The following is a 12,021-nucleotide window of genomic DNA, read 5'->3' as shown; positions in this document are numbered from 1 at the left end:
AATAAAATCTAAACAAAACTTGAAATTTAAATTAATCTAATCTTAAAACTAAACTATAAAAATTAAATCTACATAAAAGCTTTAAATCTATTTAAAAAAAAAATAATGCTAAATCAAAGTTCTAACGAAATTCTACATTAAATAAAAAAACCATAAGAAATAAAATCGATTTGAAAAATTGATTAAGTTAAATCTAAATAATAAAAAAGGAAAAAACGTAAACTAAAAAAAATGATCGATTTAAATCTAAAAATAAACCTAAGTTAATTTTAAACCATGGCCATTGAACCTAATCTAAAATTACCATTTAACACAGCGTATTAAGACTGGCCTGCGTGAAAAAAAAAGGGACGCGTTCTTGCTGTCGGCGGACAGAGAAGAAATCTGAATGTTTGCAGTGCAGGTCCGATGGCAGCAAAATGAGCAGCTTCTTCTTAGGCGTAGAGGTACTGAAATCGTGGGGTAGTATCCAGTGAATGGCTGACGCCCACGGAAAAACCCTGAACGTTATCGTGTCTCTGGAACTTCAACGATTTTTTGTTTGAACGGATGCGGGGCCACGACAGTTTTGATGGAGATAATACGTGGTGAAAGACGTAGCCGCAGGAATCTGGAACAAGCAGATGGATACGTTTTCCCTTAACGCATTCAGCAGTTTCCTCTGACGGCAGATGGGATTGCCCAAGAGAAAATCGATTTGCTTTATGCGACTGCAGATTAGAGTGAGGAGGCCTGAGGAGATGCGCAGGCTGAGAGAGCACGGATCGATTACGCTATTTTGGCTTTATTTGCAGGCTATGTGTATAATGTTTTTTGCAGCTGCAGATTTGAAATGGTGCTGGGATAAATGGAACCGTGATAGAGAATGAAAGAGGAGGGCGGATCAGAAAAAAAGATTTCTGACAGCAGAGAGATAAGAGGACTTTGCAGGGATGGAGACTGAGTGAAAATAGATTTGCAGGTTGGGCAGCTGAAAATGCCAAGGGGAACTGCGTGACCGATTGAGGATTTTGGTAGCTATGGAGATGAAAAGGATTACCCAGAATGCCAAAAGAAATCACTGAAGCTCCACGAAATTTATATTTGATTCTCCTTGCTCCAAAAGTACCTGTAACCTGCAGAAGAAAAGGCAAACCCCTGTATAATATGTGTATGAAACAAAAATGAAACCCTAGATCAACTAAGTAATTTACAGCTTTTGACTCTTGAACAGCCAGATTTAGCAATAACAGCGGTAATATTTTCAGAATATCAGATTTACTATGAAAAACTTCAGAAAACCTCTCATGCAAATTCAGAAAAATAAACTAAATGATAAACCCAAGATCAAAACTAGCTGGGCTCTGCAAGAAAATGCTTGCGGGAGTTGGCTGGTTCAGTCGAGAACTTCCCCAAACGCCCACTGATCTTCTTCGATAAGGATTTCCTGCAAAACTTACTTCAACCATCAATAAAGAGAGAAAAATAATACTAGATCTCAAAAAGCAATGGAGATACCCGCCATTACTTCAGAAAACCTAATACCATTCAAACCCTAGCAAGTGAACAAGATACTTGTGCTCAACAATACTCTATAATAAGCTATTACTAATGGCTGAAAATCAAAATATGCAGAAAATAAAATAGCTCACAGCGCTTCCAGAGAGTAACACCAACAAGATTTTAACCCCAAAGTCTTTCTTTATTAGCACCAGAAAAGTTTACAAGAGAGCTTCTTCAGCACAAGACTCCAAGATTGAATGATCTCAAATGACCCCTAGCACCCTATTTAAAAGGAAAAGATCCCAACAGCTAGTTCAAGTGATCCATGTCAAAATGATCTCGACAGTCGATGAGGATCAAGATATCTCTTGATCTCATCCGTCGAATTTTTAATGCATTAAAAAATTGAAATTCTGCATTTATTTACTGAAAATATTATTATTTTATTATTTTTAGGTTTTTTTACTTTATTATATATATATATATATATATATATATATATATATATATATATATATATATATATTATTATTATTATTATTATTATATTTTTATTTATTTATTATTTTTTAATTTACTTTTTAAATGGATCCTTGAACTTAGCTTTTGGGAAAAACACCTAGGACCTAGGACTTAGGACTTCTGAGGGGATTAAAACATTTCGTAACCCTCAAGACACTTTACATCATGACTTTTACAACTTTACATCCCAAGGGGGGAAAACCCATTTGACATAGACCCTCATAAACCACCCAGTTCTGCGACACAACTATAATCTAGCAGATTAACACACTAGGATTCTCCTAAGATTCTAATGACAAAATCCATCCCGGCTTTGGGGTTAGGCTGAAGGAAAACTCTGCCGATCATGGATCGGTGAGACGAAAGACCTTCCAAAACGTAGATTATCACTTAGAAAATTAGGTCCACCTAGGTAATTTACAAACATGACTCATATCTGCTAAGATTATTTACAATTTATACATGCAGACTGGGTTTACAACATAAATTGATCAAGCTGTCGATGACTGTAGAATGGCACGGACATGTCAATCAAGCGCTACCCCTTTTGCAAAGAAAAAGGGGGGGTACTGCTATGGGCAGTTGACCGGTAGTGGTCAACACTATCTAAGCATGAGTGCAGATCTGTAACCTCATACGAAGAAGTGTAATCTTGTAACCATCTGAGAGAGAGAGAGAGCCATATGCAGGAGAGATAGATCCTTGTGTCAGAGATGTCAAAGTCCTGTAGGTGAGAGCATTTGTTACAAAGAAAACAATGATATACAATTCGTTCCATAACACAAGCCATAAACCATAGAGAACATAACCTATTAGAGGATCCACCCGAGAGTTATGCCAAATGAGGGATACCATGCCATGTGAAGCTTAAACGGTTGTGATTCTTGAACCACTAATCGATATCCCTAAGTGAAGTGATACCTAGCCTATTTATAGTTGATTTAATATGAAGGGATGTGACCATTTGGAGTTGGCCGACATAGAAGCACATGGAGCCAACCTCAAAATAGCAGGGAAGGCATAAACTTTGAATTTCACTCTTCAATAAATAAATTTTCTTTTCTTTGGAGGGAAAGACAAATCCCCTTTCAATTTGTCTTTTTCTCGATTTCACAAACTAAGTATTATTTCTTTTGCCTGATCAATCAAATGAGGAAGGAGTGCTAGGGAATTTCTCCCTAGGTGGAAAATTTAACACTCCCTCTCAGCGAGGGAGGAATTGTGAAAATTCCTAGATCTAATAATCTCAAGAATTCTACTGCAACCAACTGATCCTACTTCACTTAGATCATAAATTACATTACAAACTTATTTCAGATTTCTTCTTGAAACATTGAAGTAAATTACTGAGGTAGCTTACACTAAATTAAATATAATTCTGAAACATAAAAACTGAAGAAGGAAATACAAACACATAGGACACCGTTATTTTTGGAAAAATGTCTCGGAAAAACCCAACTTGGGAAAACCGGTGCAACAGTGAGGGTTTTATTTTATTATGCAGCAGTGAAATCTGAGTACATCTATGGATGCCCAACTGGAAATCCAAACAACAAGAAAATCTACAGAGACATTCCCAAGCAACCCCGGCACTCGTGTTCTTGCACTTGCACGTTCCTCCACTCGCGTTCCTGCACTAGGAATAACTCAGCCTCTTGCTAGTGCCTCTCTGGATATAGAGATCTACCTTCGGATCACTATCCCTGCCCCTCTACTGCAAAGGATCTCTTCGATCAAAATTTCCTCCTGAGAACTTCTCACTTCAGAAATTCGATCTCTTGATCTCTCGATGTATTTTCCAAATGATCCTTAAGCCCCTTCTTATATCTTCTTATTGGACAACCAACAGCTTAGATTAACTCTTAATCAAGGGCTCGGATCATTTTGACTTGATCTTCGTCTTTATCTAGAAGATTAACCCACAATTAAATTAATACCCATTAATATTTTAATTTTCCTAAGTTTAGACTTAGGAACTCCATTAAAAATATAAATTATTTTAATATATTCATCTCTGGGTGGAATTTCCTAAAACAATTTTTGGGTTCTTTGGAATGCATGTGCCCGAGCCTCCTTGCAAAATTTGAGGCTTAGAGCACATCCGATGCCTACCCCAAATCAACACTCCCTCTTAGCGAGGAATGTCCTCTAGTAATATACTGCTACTGCATACTGCGCTAACTCTGAAGCATCGTCCCCTGCGTTGTTGATGTTTGACATGTTGTCCACCAACTATTGCATTGTTGCTGCTATTGTACTATTGCCTTTGACACTGCCACTGCCAATGCTACATCTGTACTACAACTCTCTCTCAAATGCTACATCTGCTATGCTAATAGCACTGCCACTGCTAACATTGCATCTGTATTGCAACTCAGTTGCTGAGAGAAGCAACTAAAAACACCCAAAACTAGATAAGTATCCCGTGGATACACCTCGGTGTTGAAAGTTTGACTGCTGCTAGTCCCACGTTGTCTTCTGAAGCCACTATGCTATTGAAGCTCTACATTGTGCCTCCATCCATTGTTGCCTCTCTGCTCTGCGCAGCTCAAATTCTAGCACTGCTAACTACTACATCTATCGCTCCAACACTCCATGACATCAATTGAAAACTCCTCCATCTCGCTACTACTGATCATGGGCTCCCGTAGCAAGGTGATGATCCAAGAGGTGGGCTCCTCAAGGATCCTACCCATCTGTAGCTCTATCGAACTACAATTCTATATCAACCTACCTCCCTCTCGGAGATATCTTAGCTGTCATGGCGAACTCCTCCTGTTCAATCTTTCTAGCTGCAACCTTAGGATCGTGCTTCTCATCCTTGTCCTTTTTCTTCAAGGGACACTGGGATGCATAGTGGCCTATCTCGCCACATCTAAAACCCTTCACTTTGGAGACGTCCTTCTTTCCTCTTTTTTGCCCCTGATGCCCCTTCGATGCAAGGGTTGCATTCTCCTCCTCCTTCTTGGGCTTCGACCCACTGCTATTGCTGCTTCCGTCAAGTTTGACCTTGACCAGGTCTCTCCTTAGTTCTTCTTATTTTAAAGCTGCCCACATCTCATCCCAATTAGGCAATGTTGCTCTGCCTAGGATACTCTGGACAAAGACTTGCCATTCATCCGAGACAGAATTTAGGGCCAGCCTTACTAACTCTGAATCCTGAGGTGTATGCCTCGCAGTCGGCAACTCATCACAGGTCTCCTTCAGCTTCGTGAGGAATGGATCCACACGTTCTCCCTTTTGCATCTGTGCAGATCTCAACTTTTGTTCCAAGTACATCTTCCGCTACTTGGAAGATCCCTGATACAACGTGGCCAAAGCATCCCACATCTCCTTAGTTGTTTCTTTGTTAGCAACGTGGCACACCATGTGATCCTTGACTCCATCCAAGATCATCGTCTTGGCCTTTGACATCTCAGCCTTGTACTTCTTTAGGGGATCCACATCTATAGGTTCAGCTACCACACTATCACCATACGTCTTGAGGGCATGCTCATCTAGAAGGAAAGACATTCTAGCCTTCTAGATGACATAGTTGGAAGCTCCTTCCAACTTGTCATGATCCCTCAAGCCACTGGTTTCCATATCCTCTGAAAACTATCGAACAACTCCCTCCTTCTCCCTACTGTGTAGCTTCTAGGCTGGCTTATGCACTCTCTGATGGAGCTAGTAAGTCTGTTGCTCCTCTGCTACCCAGCAAATACTGATTTCCTCGGCAAGAAATCACTGAGGAAGTATTCCCTTACTATGCGATCTGCTTCCTTCTTCTGATGGCTTTTCTGCCCAGCACTCAGCTTGCAAAAAAATGCGTCCTTCTAGCTCTGCATTGATGCTTTGTGTGGCTTCCTTTTCCTTAGCAAATTCTCAATTTGGTAGTCTTACCTCTTTGTTGACTCACTGAGAGAGAAACAACCTCGAAAATATAGCCCTCCTGGCTAGAATTGCGCAATCCCTCAAGGGATTCGAACTACTGCTTGCTGCAGCAAGTTGGTCCTTGCTTTAGTGCTAGATCTGCTTTTCCTGTTTCACAAAAACAGCTCCAATACCATGTGAAAATTCCTAGATCTAACAATCTCAGGAATCCTACTGTAACTAACTGAACCTGCTTCACCTAGATCGTAAATTACATTAGAAACTTATTTTAGATTTCTTCTTGAAACATTAAAGTAAATTACTGAGGCAACTTACACCAAATTAAATATGATTCTGAAACATAGAAATTGAGCAAGGAAATACAAACACATAGGACACCGTTATTTTAGAAAAATGTCCCTGGAACAACCCAACTTGGGAAAACCAGTGTAGCAGTGAGGGTTTTATTTTATTATTCAGTAGTGAAATATGAGTACATCTATGGATGCCCAACTGGCAATCCAAATAACAAGAAAATCTGGCAGAGATATTCCCTAAGCAACCCCTACACTCATGTTGCTTGCACTAACGCTCCTTCACTAGCGCATTCATGCACTCACGATTTCTTGCGCTCGCGTATTTCTGCACTTGTGCGTTCCTCTACTCATGTATTCCTGCACTCGCGAGTTCCTGCACTGGAAATAAATCAGACTCTTGTACTGCCTCTCTGGATCTAGAAATCTACCTCCAGAACACTGCCCCTGCTCCTCTACTGCAAAGGATCTCTTCGATCAGAATTTCCTCCTGAGAACTTCTCACTTCAGAAATTTGATCTCTTGATCTCTCAGTGTATTTTCCAAATGACCCTCAAGCCCCTTCTTATATCTTCCTATTGGACAACCAACAGCCTAGATTAACTCCTAATCAAAGGCTCAAATCATTTGAACTTGATCTCCATCTTTATCTAGAAGATTCACCCACAATTAGATTAAGACCCATTAATATTTTAATTTTCCTAATTTTAGACTTAGGAACTCCATTAAAAATATTAATTATTTTAATATAATCGTCTTTGGGTGGAATTTCCCAAAACAATTTTGGGTTCTTTGGAATGCATGTGCCCAAGCCTCCCTGCAAAATTTGAGGCTCAGAGCACATCTGATGCTACCCCAAATCAACAAGAATTTCCATCTACATTATATGGTCTCATCTCGTCTTTGCTCTACTCCCTCTCAGATCAATCTCATCTCAAATGTCATGTCACAATGTAAGAAAGTAAGCAACTTCACCGTCAATACATCTAATCTCTAAGAAGAAGAAGAATGCACAATCAATAAAAGGGAAGATCAATCCTCGAACCCTATCTTTCAATCAAGACTCACAATTTCCATCTCACTTATAAAACATCCATCACATCTCAACATAACTCAGTTCCTTTGATCATCAACTGAACAATCTCGATCTAATAGAAGAAAAATAAGAAGAATCATCATAGTCATCAAGTCATATTTCGTCATGGCTCATGTCAATCCATCTCCAGCTATTGAACACTCTCAAATTTCAAGAAGAATGATATGATCGCATAAGGGATCCCAACTCAACCCACTACAACATCAGAGAGCTCAGCGCAATTCGAAATAACATCAAGGAGTCCTGCTTAACCTAGAACAACATCGGGGAGCCCATTTCAACATGGAATATTTGTCAACAGGGAGAGAATGCTACAACCCGAGAAACTCGCCATCAAGGAGCTAATGCTACCACCTAGAATCCATTGACAATGAGGAAGGTCCTATGGGACACTCTCACCCCAAGCCATCACATGGGATCATCCAACTACCACCCTATATCCAAATACAATGGGCGATATCAGACCTACCCCAATGCATAAGGATCATACTCTATCCCAAATTCCCTGACAATAGGTGATATCAGCATACTAGAGGTAAGGATCACACTCTACCCTATTGTCCCTGATCTTACCATCTGGACCCTTGAGAGTCAAATGGTAGAACACCTGTATCCACCAACTTGGGCGAGACCCACCTACTTCAAGGGGTAGGGATCACACTTTATCCCAAGTCCCTCATCCCATTTGTTAGATGGGGAGGTTATCCCACAAAGTCGACAATTGCTAACAGGTCATGCTCTCACTATGGGAGATCCTAGATCTATATACACCCTATCAGTCAGAGGTCTCTCATCCCCAGGAGCTCACTAGCTCCATTCCCCACCCTAGGAGCTCAGACAGGGGGGGAAGAGCTAGCTCAGTGTCCTTGATAAGCTCGAACCCTTGCCCAAGAGGGTCACATCCCTCAATCCATGCTACTCTCTGAAGATTAAAAACATATCAAAGTGCTCATATCCAGTGTTGGCCCAATCGTTCTTTGTTTTCTTGTTCATATAGGACATCAAATGTCAGAGAAAAATATATAACCTAAAGAAAATAATACCATAGTCATCTTTTCTCCTTTCATATAGGGAAGTAGCAAGCCACAAGCCTAATCCTGTCTCATACAACAACATAATCTCAATCCATGAGGATGTCCCTATCCCATCTATATATGATCAATCTCTGTCTAGTTCAGAGTGCATAAAAGGATCCATTTGATTGATTTCTTATCACGGTATCCATCAAATTTAATAATAATAATCCATCAATGCAAACCATCATGTCATGATTCTGACAATACACTTCCTTTGATATTGGGAAGTGAATCTTGAAACTGCTTGGGTGAACTAGTCCTGTCATCAAAGAATTGTTAGCTCATAAAGTCAATTAGAAAAGACATCTTTATCAACATTACATATTCATCAATTCATGTCCACAAGACTTGTTTCATTGTGCAACAAGGTTGGGATCAAGGGTTTCTTCCTCTGAATGAGAAGCTTAATCATCATGAATCACGACATCAACCTATTTATCAAAAAAATTGTCAAAACACGGAGGAAAATTATATCAAGTTCGCATAAATATATATGTCATAGTCATGACAAGTCACCATCAACTACTTCACTACCACATATAAGCATGTCATCAGACATTCATCAAAGGTTAGTGTCATATAGTTAGGGAAACTGCGAAGTGTATCTTCATACTTCAAGGATCATAACATCACTTTTTTATCACATTAAACACTTTTATATCATAGTACTAATATCATCAAGTCAGGGCATCCATTTGTTACATTGTCAAATTGACTATATTGATAAATTATCATAGCAGTTACAGCTTATTAAGATCAACAAGAAGATAGATAGAAAGTCCTTAGTCCCCATCTGACTGCCACAAGTATTAATAGTCTCAAGTTACCATATATCAAAATCAAAGTTTCTAGCCTTCTTTAGGAAATCCAATATGATCACATGACAAACATTGTCTAATATAATACATATGCCAAGTACCAAGGAGAGATTTTGATCTAAAAATGGACCAAATCGTCGCTAAAAATTTGGGTCTTCAAATATGTATGGTTAAGTTTCAAAAGAACTTAAAGATGAAACAAAAACATTTGAAACTCAAAATGACAAAAATTAACAATCCTGTGATAACAGAGTTCACCCCTCCTAGGCTACGTCTTTAGGCCCTGCTCCAATGGCTAGGCCACTTTATTGATCTCGGTTGCAAATTGAGTACATAAAAATTCTTTGTTTCATAGAGTCAAGTTGATGTTGGAGTGACACTGTTTCCCTTCAAGAAACACACTTTTTCAAGAACTCTCACTCCTAATTTGACTCATTTTTATAAAGAAAAATGTGGCACCCAAACAAAAAGGACTCTCACTGAACATGGCAACAGGTCCTCGTACTCATATCGAGATCAAATCATAAAATTTGACTACTTCTAAAAGAAGTGTCGTCGTCGTCTTTCTCATATCCACCTTGAGAATAGACTAAAAAATAGACTGCTCCAATGAGGAAACTGATGCTTCCACTATGTCCAAAATGCCTCAAAATGCCTATCTAGGCTCTTGAAGCGCTCAAAAATACCTTTGTATGGCTTCAAAAATCCAAAAACCATCTATGTTGCAAATTTAAAAAGGCTTGACTCTGCAAACCATTTAACAAAAACTTGTGTGGCCCAATGGTTGGGCGTTTGGTTTATAATACCCTAGGTCAGGGGTTCGATCCACCATATGTGCGATTTGTTTGAACAATTTGTGGGAGGTTTGTTACACGGGGATATGGTTTGTTGTATATAATAATAAAAATAAATAAAAATAAATGAAAATGTGTGGCGGATCGGTCCCACACCATCGGCGGAACGACCGCCCATATGATCGTTTTCACGTTGAAGTTACCAACGGTTATCATAACTGTGGCTTGAAAACTATTATTGTGGTCACATGTGTTAACTGCAACTTGAACCGCCAACTGCTCTACTATCCCAACACTTGTTTACCCATGACTACGGTTGGAAGGCCGCCGAAAATGGTGGCTCTGCCAACCTTCTCCCCAAATCAGCGGTCCATAAACTTTAAATAGAGTTTCTCCTCCATACTTATCAAGCGACATTGATGGCATAGTGGTAAGACGTGGGATTGGTGGTCAACACGTCTGGGGTTCGATCCCCACGTAGTGCAACTGACCCATAATTTTGACCCGTTAACCAAGGCCACATGGCCTTTCCTAGTTGGGCCACGTGTCGCCTTGTGATTGGGCCACATGGCATCACGGGATTGGTCCAATCTTTGCCGATCTCGAACTGACAAGTGTCACCCGTACTACTCAGTCACCATGCTGACGTCAATGCCCAGTTAAGTGTTGTACTGCCACATGTCCTCACGAGATTGGTCCACATGACAGTCCATTCAACTGTTGACATCACTGCTTAGTCAGTCATCGTACTACCCACGTGTACATGCCATAGCATCACCATATCAGCTATCGTACCACTAGTTGTACCTGCTATGTCAACGTCGTACCACCAGATAGACATGCCATGTTAGCATCGTACCTCCAGTCGTACATGCCACGTGAACGTCGTACCTTCCATGTCAGCATCATATCGCTAGTCATACCTGCCACGTGGCAAAATGTTACTAGTCCAACTTGGTGCCAAAAGTCCAAAACTAAGTGATACGTATCAGCCTCTCGTGTTGCCACATCACCTCGCTAATGTCATCAATCGTATTGTCATGCTGAAATGATGGGGTCATCCTCTGCCAACTGTGCATCTCCTGACATCATGCTATCGTTGTCATGCAACGTGTCGTCTTCCAATTGGCCCACATCGACCCCTATTGTCGTCATGCTGACATCATCATCTACAACATCAGTGTACAGATCTGCCACATCATTGTACGAGTACCACATGTCTTCACCAGAAGTTGCCACGTGTCCCATCCATATAGTGCCATGTTACCCTTATGGGACCCACTTTGACCTCCTTCACACTCGGTCCCATTAACTTTGACTACACATATCTTCTTCATAGGGACTTCGTTTTACGTGTTGTTTGCGTGGTTGGGTTCATCTTGACGAGCTCTACAACCTTATGTTGGTTTCATGACGATATGAGATACTTCAATTTTAGGCTTTTCAGGATCAAATATTATCCATCTGATGTTGGAATTCCCCTAGACATGACCATCCTGGTCTCTAGACATAATCATCTTGGGTTACAATATGACTAGAATCAAATGCAGTTCAACTGACAAGATCCACCTGGATCATACCTCCCTACTAAAAAGGCTTTTAGTCCACCAAAAGTTTATTACATCAATGGACTTATTACATCAATCATCAGATACCTTAACAATCTAGACCTAAGTTGCACAAAATGTCGAAACGTCTAGAAGTTTCTGAAATGGGGACGGCTTGAAACGCGACCCCCAGAAAATGGAAACGCGGCCGAAACATCATATATATATTAAATAAATAAATTATAACACATTATTTTGCAAGAAAATAAATAATGAGACATAAATGAAATTTTAGAAGGAAATCCAAATTTATATTAACTCCAACGGATGATTACATGATGCAAATATCCAAAATTAGCCTTTATAGATGAGGCTTTACATCCAAGACTCTAAAATCAGCCTTTATATGTGAGGCTATATCTACTAAAACTAAAATAAAACATGAACTAAAGACAATGATGGCTACATTAACATATCATTACTATTAAAACTTCTCATCTTCAACAGCGAAAGATAGAAC

Source organism: Pinus tabuliformis, chromosome 5_1, assembly GCF_031772625.1.
Source record: "Pinus tabuliformis cultivar Carrire ecotype Pingquan chromosome 5_1, CPIR1, whole genome shotgun sequence".
In the NCBI taxonomy this organism is placed as follows: domain Eukaryota; kingdom Viridiplantae; phylum Streptophyta; class Pinopsida; order Pinales; family Pinaceae; genus Pinus; species Pinus tabuliformis.
This window is presented reverse-complemented; position numbering follows the sequence as displayed.